The sequence below is a fragment of the Cebus imitator genome, unplaced genomic scaffold, assembly GCF_001604975.1.
Source record: "Cebus imitator isolate Cc_AM_T3 unplaced genomic scaffold, Cebus_imitator-1.0 Scaffold118, whole genome shotgun sequence".
NCBI lineage: Eukaryota > Metazoa > Chordata > Mammalia > Primates > Cebidae > Cebus > Cebus imitator.
The window spans coordinates 4,955,139-4,970,585 of NW_016107433.1; the positions used below are offsets into that span (position 1 = coordinate 4,955,139).

Below are 15,447 nucleotides of genomic sequence, written 5' to 3' on the forward strand. Positions count from 1 at the left end.
AAATCATGTTCAGTGTTGGCCTTCACTATTTAAACAAGATACAGGATCTTGGAGAGAGGCCAGAAGAGAGCAATGAAAGTGACTGAAGGGCTGAGAAATACTGCCTTTGAGAAGAGGCTGAAGAAATGGGTCATTCAGCCTAGAAAAGAGAAATTAGAGAGGTGGTGCAATCGTTCCCAAATACTGGGAGGGGTACGCAGGGCAGGCGATGTGCAGTGTTTCCTGGGAGACACAGACAGGGCCATACTGCAGCCGAATGAATGGACAGCATGCCCGGTGGACTCTGCTGTCCACCGTGCTTAGCGCTGCCCTTCAGACTGGCCTTTGTGGTGTACAGAAGCCTGAACTTCAGAAAACGATGAGAGTTACGGCCAGACACCCTAGGAGGATGTGTAAGGTAGGACTGAGGAATAGAGGATGGACATCTGTGCTTAAAGGAAGGCCCTGAAGGTAGTGGGAGGCGTATCCTCCTGTGGGGCTTTGCCTGAACCAAGATCCGGGTTTTGCCTCAATGTTAAATGAGAGCTAAACAAATGGTTCAGACGGCAATTAAACACATTGCCAGGTGAGCTGGGGAAAAGGATTTCACATACACAGTTTGAAGACTGGTGACCTTCTGGGCCATCTGTCCTTTGTTGTCATGATTTGGGTGCTTGATTTCTAATCCTGGCTCTGCCACTCATGAGCTGTGTGACCCCACTCAAGGTATCTTGACCTTTCTGTGCCTCAGTTTCCTCAGATGAGATGAGGAATAAAAATAGTGCCTATTTCTAGAGGATTGCTGTGAGGGTTATTTGACTATGGTAAACTCCAAGCAGTGCTTGGCATGTAGTAAACTCTATGTATAAATTGTTTGTTTAATGGTTTAGTGATATATAAAATGAGGAAAACTAGTGGCAGTTTCTCTTTGGGTTCTCTGTTGCCAGGCATCATGTGGCTCCTGGGAATTTTGAGCTGAGGGAGGATCAACATACAGGGATTTAGTGGGATCGTGCAAATGACGTTTGGTGCATATGTTTCCTGCATTTTGTGTGCTAAGGGCACTACGGAAATGATAAACAGGAGCAGCCATTTGCACAGCCCCTATGGTATGTGCTGACCTATGATGGCCACTCTAGATGTGCTTCTCTAATCCTTGCAGCCAGTTGAGGGCAGTCTTTCAGAGCAGGTCAGTTAAGTCTTATTCAGACTATTTCTGATTCGGTGGGAGTTTGTCTTCATAGCACCAGTGGACATGCTAGGCAATTGGGAGACTACTAAAAAAACATAAAATGAACACCATAGAAAAATGAATGTCCTGGCTCACGCCTGTAATCTCAGCAATTTGGGAGGCTGAGGCCGGCAGATCACAAGGTCAGATCAAGACCATCCTGGCTAACATGGTGAAACCGTGTCTCTACTAAAAATGCAAAAAATTAGCTGGGTGTGGTTGGTGGGCATCTGTAGTCCCAGCTCCTCCGGAGGCTGAGGCAGGAGAATCGCTTGAATCCAGGAGGAGGTTGCAGTGAGCCGAGATTGTGCTACTGCACTCCAGCCTGGATAGCAGAGCGAGCCACTGTCTCAAAAAATAAGAAATAAAGAAATGTCCTTAGTAAGATTCCACGTTCTCATCCATTCATTCACGCAACAGGCCTACTTAATCTTTACCTCCAAAAGACAGAAAATGAATGAATGAGTGACTGAATGAATAACTCAGAGGTACACCATGCCAGTTGCACAGTAGTAAAGAGAGAAGGAAAATTCTTTCCTGACTCCTGCAAATGATCCACTTTTGACCCGAAGCATAATTTTGTCTATAGCATCTGAGTGTGTAATGACAGGCTTTATTAAGGTACTTGGGCCGATTTGATCTTGGAATCGATATAGGTGCCGGCAGCCTCCTCTGAGCTTTCTTCTGGATCTTTAGTATTTTATATTTAAAAAAAAAAAAATCTACATTTGTTCTATTCTCTCCATAAATTGAGCTGTTCCTATCTGATTACTTGTGATGGGGAATGCTTCCTCCTGGCAAGTAAATAAATACTGATTTCACAATTTGTTATATGTTGATTAGTGGCTGTTCATGATGCAGATTAATAATATTTCAAATGGGCCTGGATAATTGGCATTTTCTCAGCTATTGATTATGTAGTTTTGGGGTTTATGGAGGAATGGGTAATCTTGACTGAAAATTTTCAGCTATTTATTTCTACATTGGGAATGGGCCTCCTGGTTTCCTTTTTGGGTGTCCCTCTTTGGGATTCTTTTATTCAGATGTCAGGTCTTTTACCCTGACATCTGAATAAAATAATTCAGCACAGCAAGCAAGAGAGTGATTTGAACCAAGGCTGAGTCAATTCCACGATCAATGGCTGAGTCCCTGCCCCATGCAGGGCACTGGGCAGAGTTCCCCAGATCACAAATTCAGTGAGATGATAGGGCTTGCCTTCAGGGAATCTCACACTCTTCTGGGAATTTCAGGAATGCCCCTAATCGTCAGAGCAATATTACAATAGATAAGTGCTGTTGAATGGAACTTTTTCTGTACCGATAGAAACGTTCTGCATCTGAACTGAACAGTACAATAGTCACTCGCCACATGTGGCTATTGAGTATGTAAAGTGTGGCTAGTACCACTGAGGAACTGAACTTTAAACTGTATTTAATTTTAATGAATTTAAATTTAAATAGCCACATGTGCAGCTATAGATACCCAAAAGGAAGAAAACCAGCCCTGAGAGAATGCATCACAGGTATAGCAACTTTCAGATAATTTTCAAGGCTGCATAAAGCTCTAACCCTGTGCCAGGCACCATTCTGGAGCTGCACACCTGTCCTTCCCAGCAGGCGTGGCATGAATGGCTCACAGGTCCTGCTTCATCTGTTTATCCCAATTTGCCATCATTTTTTATGTGTGCCATGATGTGAAAAAAAAGGAAACTCTGCTTTACATACCTTATCTCATTTGATTTGCACCCCCTCTCTATTGTCACTAACCACCCCATCATTTGGCAGGTAAGAAACTGAACGCTGGAGAACTCTAGCAATTTGCGAAAAGGCATACAGACAGGTTCAGATTTACACACTGGCTTTTCCACTTATTCTAACTCAGGACAGAGCCTGAGCTCTTACCAGTATACCATCTCTCAGGGAAGGATCATTTTCAGTCTGATCATTTGATCTAGTTTTCATCTATGTCTAAGTATAAGGAGTCGCAGCCTTCTGACATTGTACAGTGATTATAGTAGCATGACAGTCACCATTATGTTCAAAATGAACTGCATTATCAACCATGGATATGCATCCTGTAAGGAGCTGGCACTGTGCTCAGTCTGAAAGCAGGATGGTGATGTGGAAAGACTCTAGATTTGGAGTCAGGAAGCCCACCAGCCAGCAGCTGACCTTGGTTGAGGCACTTGGCCTCTCGAAGCCTCAGGTACCTCCTCTGTGAAACATGGACAACGGATACCCCCTAGTCCCAACCATCTGAGCGTTCCAAGATGGTGAGCGGTGGTACATGGACAGGCCCTCCGGGCACATCTTGTCAGGGAAAGTGTGATGTGCTCCTTTGGGCCGGTGAAGGGCACTGGAAGGTTCTTGTTCTCTTCCTTCAGTGGCTTCCTTCCACAGCCATTGCCACTGTCCAACTTTGTGGTTTTCTCTTTTGAAACATGAAAATGACCCATGTTCTCTTTTACCAGAATAGATTTGAATGTGTGTACTCTCAAATGAAGAGCCCCCCGTGTCAGCCACTGAGCAATGATTAATGCAGTGATTATCCAATTAATCATTAATTGCAATAAATTAAGTGATATACAATTACTGCTTTATCACCAATAATTAGGGGAAAAATGGAACTCTTGGCAAAGGATCATAGCAGGATGGTTATTTAATTCCTGTAGTCATCATGGTTTCCAGCCACAGAGCACCAAGCTGAGTCTAGTGAAGGTAATTTGGGACAAGATGACCAGAGGATATTGGTGCTTTTAAAAAATGAGAGTTGGATGGGGAAGCAGGGAAATGGCTCAACTTGCAATGACACCACCATAATGCTTCACAAATCCCTAACTGACGTTCACGTTTGTATTTTTGTGGATTTTTGAGTTAGAATTGTAGTTGGAATGTTTTCTTTCTTTTAGAGGATTGGCCTGAAGCAATTTTACTTTATTAACTTTTTAAAATCTATGATGCTCACCTAACACAGCAATTAGTGCAGTGGAGCGTCCGATTTGAATCTGTGGAAGATTGCTATTAAAGGAAGTATTAATGGGCTGGCAAGGTCTGGGTGACTGTTAGGGAAAAGTATGTTTATGGAATATGGGGCTGGCAGGCATGATTTCAATCGGATTTGACATGTTTAACATAAATGTATAGTGTATGGCTCCTGACGCATATGAATAATTCCTACAGACCTGCTGCCTTTTTAATTACTGAGGTTGAAAATAAGCAGGTCAGGCACATCCTGGTGCAAATCTATTACCAGCCCTCCCGCTTTTTTCCCTGTTGTTTACAGCTTTGTATAAATAGAGATGCCTTTGTATGGGGAACGTAGTGCCTGTAATATAACCTGTGACGAAGAATGGAAAGGGGGTGAAAAAATAATACTACTTTTTTTTTTTCCCCCAAATTGAGTCTCTAAAGACAAAAGAAGGTATGTGCTGAGAGGAAACACGTGTTAGGAAAAACACAGGACTCATAGGAGTCAGAAGCCCTGGGTCAAGGCCTAATTCTGCCACTAAGATTACCTGCATGACCTGAGGTCTCTGGACCTCAGTTTCCTAATCTGCAAAGGGGCAGGTTGGACCAAATGGATTCTTAGCAATTCTGGAGATCCATAAAATATGACTGGGGGAGGGACAGTTGTAGAGTAGTATAGTATCTTAGAGCATGTTAATTTACTAAAGTCGGAATGCTAATAACTTTCAAAGATTTCCCATGTTTGTGGGTAGTTAATATAGCCTGGATAAAGGGTTCAAGACTTTCTCCATGGAGGTCAGGCAGCATCAAACTTACTTTTCTTGATGGGGTGTCAGAGCATCATATGCCTTTACCTAGTTCTGTGTTCTTGGGACCGATCACACTGTGATGTCAGAGCCGGTGGGATGAGGACATCAACAGAGGAGTCCATAGAGACTTACATGGGTGCCTTTGAGTGGTCACCCATATCTCAGCCCTGTTGCTGGCTAGAAACCAGGCTATTCATTGCCACCACACCTCCTCAGAAATCATTTTGGACTAATTCTGTGTCTTTCCGGTACTTGGTTTCATTTTTCCACCTCACCCAAAAGTAAAAAGTTTGTTTTTTTGCAGCAGGGTGCATGTGAGGGAATGCTGGGAGCCCAGTGTGCGTGGCCCCTTTGTGGTTCACCGTCCTGCCAATGGAAACCATCTCTGGTTTTATGTTTTCACACATAGATGGGAATTGTGGGGCTATGTCAACTTTTCCAGAGTCAGCTTGTCCCCCCTTCTCTCACTCTCCACTCCTTTTTTTCCAGGCCACTTTCAGTATGCTTGGCTGCTTAAAGTCACTGCAGGTGGAATCCTGTCTCACAACTGAAAACAAACCATGAACTATTTTTATGTTGGGAAGCCAAAATAGATAGAGGCTGCGGTGTATATCTGGACTTGCCCAAATTCCAGTTAATTAAAGATCTTGGCTTTGAGAATTTATATTGTAAGTCATGAGAGAGATAGGGACCACATCAATTGAACAAATTTTTTCCTGCACAGATATCTAAGGCAGGTACAGGACATGCAAAGAAAAAGAAAAAGGAACTCACTTTCTAGAAGAGTCGTCATATGTAATCACATAATTATGACACAGTATAATGAGAACTATCATCAAGGTATAGATAAAGGGCAGTGAAAATGTAGATTAAGGAGCAAATCATTGTTCATCATTATAGAAAATACCCTAAGATTTGCATATTATTCTTATAGAGTAGCCATGTTAATCTTGCCTGCCTCGTCCCAGCTTTAACTTTTGTGCCAATGAGAAAGTACCTCTGTGATTATAATCATGATAGCTAAAAAAAAAAAAAAACCGCTGTGCCTTTCCATGGGGGATATTAGAGCATGGTCATTAGGCTGTCATATTCTTTTTGGGTCCAATGTTACCTTTATTTTGCAGCCTAGAGAACTCAGGCTCATAGATTGGGAACTCTTGGGTGTCATAGATGTGGTCAAACCCCAGTTTCGGAGTCAGATATATTTCCTACATTATAAAGCCAAAGAACACATAACATATCACTTTCTCTATTTATAGACGATCGGAAGAGACTTAAATTCTGTGCTTCTCTTGTTGTCGGATAGAGTTGTCAGCTGTTTATGGTCAGGAGCTATGTGGCAACCATTGATTTTTGTAATCCCCAGCACCTAGCAAGTGCTTAATACTGTTTAGATGTTTCATTAACAATCAATTGGCAAAATAGCATGACATAAGTACCTTCAAGTTATTCTGCTTTCTGCTTTGTAGACATTAAATCCATGGGTTAATAGGATTGTTTCATCCTAGTATATGGAGAAGACAAATTTAGGGTGTCTTTGCTTGTCCTAAAAACCAAATTTCATTGTTACAGCTTTTAGAATTTGTCTAGCAGGCTTTCCGGTCTTCGTCGGAAAGCCCATAAAAAAGCAAAAATAAATAAGTTTCTCCCTTTGTTCAAAGGTTTTATAGCCCCACCAGTATTATTTCCCAATCCTTCTAAAAATGAAACCATAGCAACAAATGTCTGCACTTTCACCATGTACCAGACTCTGTGGTAGGCGTCATATGCCCGATCTCTGGCTAGAGGCACGGAAACCCTGTGTGTAGATGGTGTTATCCCTTTGACAGATGAGGAAACGGAAAACTCAGTGTAGTCAGATAGGATGCTTAAAATCGCACAGCCAGGATCTGAACCAGCTGTGCCGGCACTACAAAGCACTGTGCTTTATTACTTAGCAAGCGGGACTGACTGATGCCTTCGGGAAAAGAGAACTTGGCCTTAGGCAAGCAACATGTGAGAAAACATCAGTTCCTGAGGAGTCCCTGAAGGCGCTCCAGAACCACCTCCCCACACCTTCACATAGGTTACTTCTCCTAGGCCTTTGGAGCACTGTGAGTGAACTGAATGTGGGAACTCAGTGGAGACAGAAAGCAGCATTGATACTAAATGTAAACATTACTCAGTGTAGGGCGGCTTTCTCTGTACAAAATACCAAGAGGAGATGTTGACAGTCTTTGTAGTGCTGAAATCTGGTGGGGAAAGTGGAGAATCATTCCCAGTTCCCAGCCTTGCAGGGACCTGAGTAATGTCTTTCTTCCCTGAGTACAAGTTCTCACACTTTCCTGTGGAACCTGGACTAGCAAAAAGAAACCCTGGGTGGACCGCGGGGGAGGCCGACTTGTAAGGTTCTGAGAAGTTATATTCAGCAATTCTCTGTGTCTGTCACCATTCTGGACACACAGCCACATTTTATCTGTTTGTGTTCACAGGTTCACTTGCACACTTAAAATTTAGTATTTTAGGAAGATAGATTTGGAATGAGAAGAAACTAGAAGAATACTGTTATATTCCAGTCTCTCAGAGTCTAGACTGTGTTGGGGCTCAGAGACCCTAACTAACCTAATTATTGATTGAGTCTGTGGAGACTGAATGAGCCTCTGTTAATTAACTTTGGCCCAATCCCAGAAGGACTCACTTGCGACTGGTTTTGATCTATGTCTTGCACCTCTGGGCTTTTCCCTCTGTTGGTCCAAGGGTCTCTGAGGTTCTTCATAGTCCTGTAATAAAGCCACAGGGAAGCGTGATAAGTGCAAACCCCCTAGTGTGTCGCTGGACTGTGGCCACCCATCCTCACATCATGGCCGTAGCTGTAGGAAGCTTTGCCGGGGAAGACAGCATATTTTGGGGGAACCAACAAGAGGCCAAGGACAGGCAGGTTGACTCAGTACCTCAACTTCAGGAATCCGGTCAAAGTCAGGAATATTTAGCCAGCTTCCAATCCTGGCATGAGCCAGGCTTATGGTGGAATCCCAATGCCTATACTTTATTAAATAGACCAACAGCTGATGTTGGTCTAAACCAGGTGGTGGCTCTGTTTTGACTGGTGGTTCATTTGCAAACCTGACATAGAGGGAGCAAGGTGTCTTGAAACTGAAACGTGGAATGGCCCTTTGGGAGCTCAAATCAGTGTGGTTAGCCTTATGCATATTTCAGCAAGGAATCAGTCCAACGGATTGATGTCTCTGATGTAGGGCTTAGTACTATCTTTGTCCCCAAAGATGCAGAGCAAGCAGCAGCACCCACTGGTCAGCGTGCACCCACCGTCCCACCTTGAGGCTTCCAGAGCCTGCCAGAGAGGCTGCTTCCTGAAAAAAAAAGCAGAAGTCCCACAGAATGGTGCCTGAACCCCCATTCCCAGATTGCTGACTTGTGCAACTGAGGGCTAGCATAGATCTGTGCATCCTTCCAGGGCTGAAGCAAAGAAAGCCTTTAGCTGCTGTGTCCTGCAGGTGCCTGGCCTAGGGAAGCCAGCACTCAAAAGATGCTTCCTCTTCAGCAAGGTGGAAGGAGCCCACAGATAATTGCCCTCTTTTCACAGAGGTTCTCCAGAACAGGACGTGTGGAAAGAAAGAGATTTCCATAAACAAGGGAGTCTGTCCTTATTTTGGATTAGGCTGCTAACAGAACACGTGGAGCTTATTCCTTCTGAATTTCTGGCTTTGAAGGTGTCTGCAGTTGTTTCAGAGTAAGCAGGTAGCCTGAGGGTGTTTTAAAACATCTAGGCTATGCGACTGGGCCTGGCCATCATCCCTGAGTTTAGATGAGAGAATCATGTCGTCAGAGTCATTTAAAGTGGACTGACAGATTGGCCCATGCGTGCTAGGCCCTCTCATTTAATTCTAGTTAGACCACAAAATGATGTGGCTCCTACCAGTTACACAAAGCTTTGGTTCTGACGACTGTTCTCAAAGTGTGGGCCCTGGACCACCAGCATTACCTGGGGACTTACTGGAAATGCAGATTACCTGACTCAGACCTACTGAATCCAAACCTCCGGACAGGGCCTATGATCTGTGTTTTAATGAACCCTGCCTGGGAGCCTGACACATTCTGGGGTTTGCTGAACCTCAAGGCTGCGATCTCATTGACAAGCATGAGGTTTTGAAATCTACTTCTTCTTTAACTAGATAATAAGTCCTGAGCCCTTGCTGGGTGAGGGAGGCTCAGAGCTTTCCCAAAAGACAGGGAAGGTGTCTGACACTCATAGGGCCCTAAGTCTTGGTAGATGTAAGCAAGACTGCGGGTGGTGGAGACAGAGGGAGGGAAGGAGCTGGAGGGGCAGGATCACAATGAAGAGTGATTGAAGACCTGGAAATCTTTATCTAAACTGCTTAATAAGTAACACCTGGGTGAAGTGTACATGGGCCCTCTCTATACTGTTCTTTCGACTTCCTGTGAGGCGATAATTATTTCCAAATAAAAAGTAAAGTCATAACAATAACACCTAAGAGCTACTGGATTTTTAAAGTGCTGACCTATTTCGTTCATATTTAAGTTGGAGAAGAAAAATAATCAGCCTTTCCCTGAGTAACTCTTACACCTATCTGTACTATAAATCCAATTTTATTTGAAATCCTTTTTAGAAATAAAAGGTCTGTGAAGTGGATGGGACCTCTTTGTCTTGCCATACCTATGTAGACATATTGTATTTTGGGGGGTAGATGTTTTCTGGGGCTATATGGGAACAAGATGGCTTGCCTTTCCTGAGAATAGGACTTGCATTTTGAACAGAAGGTTCTTAACTTCACCAGGCTGGATGTTGAGATAGATTCTGTTCCTTTGGACAGGGAATAGAGAAGCCCCAACTTCTTTTGAGCTGTGGCGTGAAGACCACCCCTTGCTGAGTGGACATGTGCATGCATCTGCTTCACACAAATCCTCTTCCCCGCCACCCCTACTCCTCTTTGAAACATCTTTAAGTGCTTGGTTGGAGGCAGAATGAGACCATGCATGTTTAAAGACTAAGCTGGCAGGAAAGCAGATTCTTTAAAGGAACTGTTGTTCTCTCTATTGGGGAAGGAAGAAAATTTAGCCAGATCTCTGGCCACTTACCAAGTGCAGTAGCTCCACAGGAGATGCGAGTAAGAAAGCCCAGCCTGTCCTCTGGGGAAGGAATTGCAAGCAAATGCCAGGAGTAACTCCACTTTCAATGAAAGTAAGAAGATCACAGAATCCAGAAGCACAGATGACCCTCTGGAAATACTACATTTCTGCTGTCTAGAGGGAGTATGAGGTATGAGAAGCTGAGAGAGAAGGGGTTATGAGAAACACACTGCACCTTCCATTTAATTATAATTTTGAGCGGAATGACCACTTTGATATCTGGGGATACATCTGTGTCTTGTGTGTTGGGAGAGTTATCCCAACTCAGACATCAAGGATGGAGTTGTGTGAATTTTTTTCCCCTAGTCAATGGAGATAGATAAAAGATTGCTGTAAATTTCTGGGGCAGGTGGCAAGCTGGTTTACGGAACGCAAGGCAATGAGAACCTCTGGCTTACGGAAAGTAGCATGAATTAATAATCATTTAATTGGCTCCTCCATTATGTTGCTGGTTTGGAAGATGGAAGTTTAGATGGAGGGGCTGTCAGTAGTACTTTTTAGCTAACAGTCTGATGGTTGAGAGGTGGGGGTGGTGGCTGCCTTTGGACTCTCCGCAAGGTTCAAGTGTCAGGCAGCATCCCAGGCCCTCAGTGGGCTCACCCTGGGATGTCAAAAAGGAAGAGGATCAGCACTTTGGTGATTACCACCTCCAAGTGTCACTCTACCATGAAGAGATGCAGAAGAAGCTTCCCAGTAACGTAGACAGCTGATTGCCTTCCCCGGGATTTCCCCAGGGGAGGGAGGTGTCTTGTCCAGAGGGAGACTGGTTTGCGTCACAGGCAGCCCACCATGCCAGCTGCTCCAGTGAGTGTGCTGAGTGGTGAGAAGATGAATTTTGCTTAGGCAACACAGAAACTCATTCTACCAGTACATTGGTTTTCTTGAAGGGCAAGTGGATATCTTGAAAATGGGGGACCATAAGGTGTTCCATATTTACTTTATTTCCAATTTTTCTTCAGGTTTATCTTGGATGAAGCAGTAATTCCATGCCATACCTGGCTTCAGAGTTGTACAGTTTCTAAATGAAAAATGAAGCCTCTGTTGGCATTAAGTCCACTGGGATTGCAAGTAAAACTCTTCAGTTTTCTGTGGCCAGAATTTCAGTGAGTTGGCTGTAGAATTTGTTAGCAAAGATTAAGATTACATGAGAATTTGTTCTAGCGAGAATGGTTTTATCAGGTAAAGTTACAAGGGACTGTGAATGTTGAAAGGCTATGCTTCCACCATCTTTGGCCACTTTTTAAGCTTTCTAAGTGTTACTGTTCCTTAAAGTAAATCATTACCTGCATGAAGTTTTGCTAGCCATATTTTCATTATTCTGTATGCTTAGAATATAATAAAACCATGTCTTGTAAATCAAACAAAACGTTGCATGAATGCAGATCAGCTCTCTTCCGTGTTCCCTCTAAGTAGCAAGAGTAGAAGGGTAACTTTTTAAGTAACTAGTTTTAGAGGTTAAATACTTTTCAAACAAATGATGATAAAATCAAAGGATATCTGGAAGTTAGGGTCTCCATGCATAAGTGGTTTTCCCCCTAAGGGAGCCGTGCATTGACAACTGTGCTTCCCTTTGAAAGAAGTTCTTTTGCCTGGAATGCTGAGGAACCCAACGGGTTAAAATAGATGATCATGAATCAGCTCTGTCTCTCTCAGTATTCGTCTTTGTGAGTTGTAGTTGGCCACCCCGTCATAGTATGAGGGGATATGGTGGCTGTTGGCCCAGAAAGCTGACTTATGAATTTTCGGAACTCCCTAACAGGGACATGCTAGTCTTTCCTGTGCCTCATCAACACGTGTTGGGTAGGGCCACCATGAACACTAATAAGCAGAGCAAGTGCTTTCTCACTCCCTAGAGTCTATGTGGCGTGGAATCCACAGCTCGCGTCCTGTGAAGTTTGAGTAGGAGTTTGACCCAGCATTTCGTTGCCACGATATCCCATTTACCTAGCTTTCTAGGGTTTGTCATCTGTAGCATTCAGTCGCATGATTCCTTACCACATTTTTATCCCCTTTGAAATCCCAGGAGCCCAACATGTTGCCTGTGAAAGATTCACTGAGATTTAACACATATTTTCGTATTTTATAACTGCCAAAATGAGAGAAATTGCTTTAACTAGCAAAATAAAAAATACCGTCTGATGTTTTGCACAGCATAGAGCCAAATACCAACTTTTTTTTTTTCTTTTTTTTTTGAGATGGAGTTTCACTCTTGTTGTCCAGGCTGGAGTATAATGGCACGATCCTGGCTCACTGCAGCCTCCGGCTCCTGGATTCAAGCAGTTCTCCTGCCTCAGCCTCCCAAGTAGCTGGGATTATAGGCGCCTGCCACCATACCTGGCTAATATTTTGTATTTTTATTAGAGATGAGGTTTCGTCACGTTTGCCAGGCTGGTCTTGAACTCCTGACCTCAGATGATCCACCTGCCTTGGCCTCCCAAATTGCTGGGATTACAAGCATGAGCCACCACACAGCCTCAAATACCAACTTTTTCATGGACAGTTGAACTTAAATGATAACTGTGATACTAAAAATAAAATGACTATGGGAAAACTTATAAAATGGTCCGTGATGTCATCACCTAAAGACAATGATCATTTTCTTTTAGTCTTTTTTCTAATACCTAATTTTTACATAGCTGTAACATGGGACAATACACATTTTATCTTCTTTTCTGATTTGCATTCTCGATGATTTTTCCATACTGCTTCATAGCAGTCATTTTTCATGTCTATAATACTCAGTAGAATGGCTGTACCATTGTTTACTTACACCATGCCCTATTGCAAGAGATCTAGATTGTTTCCACATCATTTTATCATTATTGTACAAACCACTACAGATACTAATGCTTCAAGTTGTTTGGTTTTTTGTTGCCAGTATAAACCAAAGTTTCCAGGCACCAGTGGTCTAAACTGTCTTGTCTCTGGAGGGCATCTATTTCCATTTCACTTATGTGACATCATAGCAGGCTTAGAGTGACCAGTAATTGATTTTTAAAAGTGTTTTGTATATTGTGACATGTCTTCTAGAGTTTTAAGGTTAGAAAAGCCTTCAAAGTAGAAAACCTCATACTTTTTCTCTTGGTATCCATACAACTTCATTTACTTATGCCTATGGTGTATGCTAGTGACAGAACTGAGGTAGAAATTTATTCTGAGACTCTGGCCCTTTTGAAGTTGTTCAGAGAGAAGAAACTTGGGAGAATGATTGTGTTCTGTGATAAACCCTCATCTGTCAGGTTGGTGGGGAACTTGCACAACTCTTTTTTTTTCTTCTTTTTGAGACAGTCTCATCCAGGCTGGAGTGCAGTGGCACAATCATGGCTCACCACAGCCTCAACATCCCAGACTCAGGTGATACTCCCATCTCAGCCTCCTGAGTAGCTAGGACAACAGGCACCTGCCACCACGCCTGGCTAATTTTTGTAGAGATGGGGTTTCACCATGTTCCTCGGGCCGGTCTTGAACTCCTGGGATCAAGCAGTCCTCCCACCTCTGTCTCCCAAAGTGCTAGGATTACAGGCATGAGCCACAGTGCTTGGCCAGAACTTATATAACTGTTTGCCCATCTATAGAAGCTGTGTAAAGACTTCGGTACTATGTCTTGATAGGGACTGACATTTTAATGTCTGAGGCCAAGCAAGGGAAGAGCATGTGTCAGCCATAGTTAACTCTTAGGAGCTATCCCCACATCACTCAGGGAAACACAGTGAGATTGGAACTGGGTGTTTATAGAATCTGTTATAAGAATGGCATTGCTTTATCTTTAGAGAAGGGACCAGTGAGCTGCAGGTGGCTAATATCCACTTCTAGACAGATTTGATCGAATAAAGATGCAGATTGTCCTAGATAGAATGGAGATGAACCTTAAGTTCGTGCACCAGTGGATGCAACATTTTATGTTAGAGCAGGGCTGTTGTATTACTGGGAAGAAAGAGAAATGCGCGAGCAAGTGGTGATTTTATTTTTTAAAACACTTTATAATGGATCCTTAGCTCAAGCTCACAAAAGAAGCTTTAGAATTCCAGAGCAGTTTGAGTTTGAAAAAAAAAAAAAAGATAATAAAAGTTCCCCTCTCCATGCAGGGGGAAAGAATAGTGGCTTCTGAAACCAGAATTCTCACCTCTGCAACCTCACCACAATTCATCATGTGTTTAGCATTCAAGGAAGAGGATGGACTCTTTGGTCCTGTGAGGAAACTAATGCTGCACTGGGTTACTGTGTTTGCTTTTCAGCTCTGGGAGAGTGAGATGAGTTGGGTGGTCTCAGCCTCGGTGCCCATTCATCCACACTACTGAGCAAGTGCACAATGGACTCATTCCCTAGTGGGGTGGCAGGCAGATTGAGGGCATTTACAAGGTAGTCACAGTCCTATAAAAACAGGTGTTGTTTTTAGTCAGGCAGAGTAACAAAAAGATGGGGATGAGTGTATGGAATAGAATCTGTGTTTTGGTTTGCCTCTATTGGAAGGAGGAGCAGATAGCAGCTTTTTCCTATCTGCCACAATCGTTCTCTCAAATTTCTTCTCTCTGAACAACTTTTTCCTACTGTAAACCCTGAGCCTAACCTACTGCCTATCAATTGGGGTTAACAATAGAGAAGGTAAAGAAATGGCTGTGACAAACAAACATGGAAAGTATTATTTGATGCCCTTACCTACCGCATCTTGAGAATGCATTTGAAGAGTCAATATATAGAAGAGAACCAGTAAGCAAAAATCAAAATGATGGCAAATAAGGAAGCTTCTGGGTGCAAGAGAACTTAGGTCCCTGAAACATTAATTAAAGGCTCCAAATGTAGACATGTTCAGGAGTGGCCCATCACACTGTAAGGTCTGAAACCTGCAACGCAAAGTTCCGTAGGATCAGGTGTGAGCGGGGCCAGGAGATGGGAAGTGGGCCATGGGGGAACTGGTCTAGAATGTTACAGCACCTAGTTAATCGGCAGCCAGTCCATCACATTAAACATCCAGCTGTCATGTATTACCTTTCAAGTGAAAATGAATAACTCCCATTAAGAGCAAAATGGGTTTGAAGTCGATTCGAGACAGATTAAAGTACTGTTATGAATGTGTGTGTTGGGAGGAGGGGGATCTGTGTGTAATATGCTTGTCCTTGTACTTTTTAAATAATAGATGTCCTACAAACTTACGTAGACCAGGTTACCGAGATACTGGGGTTAAAGGTCACAAGATGTGCATTCTGGGAACAGCATCAACTTCCTGGAATATATTTCCTGCATTTGGCACATTTCTTTTCAAAATTATATTGTGGCCTTATGACTTTAATGAATAAAATTGATTTCCTAAGATTGTTTA

General features: G+C 43.1%; 1 protein-coding gene and 1 non-coding gene across 2 annotated transcripts in view; both read left to right on the forward strand.

Moving 5' to 3' along the window:
- ZFHX3 (zinc finger homeobox 3) overlaps positions 1 to 15,447 on the forward strand; it is a 279,755-nt gene that overhangs the window by 234,440 nt on the left and 29,868 nt on the right. The gene's annotated exons all lie outside the window — the stretch shown is intronic.
- LOC119472797 lies at positions 6,547 to 6,606 on the forward strand. The gene has a single exon (XR_005201979.1). It is a non-coding gene; the product is annotated as a U7 small nuclear RNA (small nuclear RNA).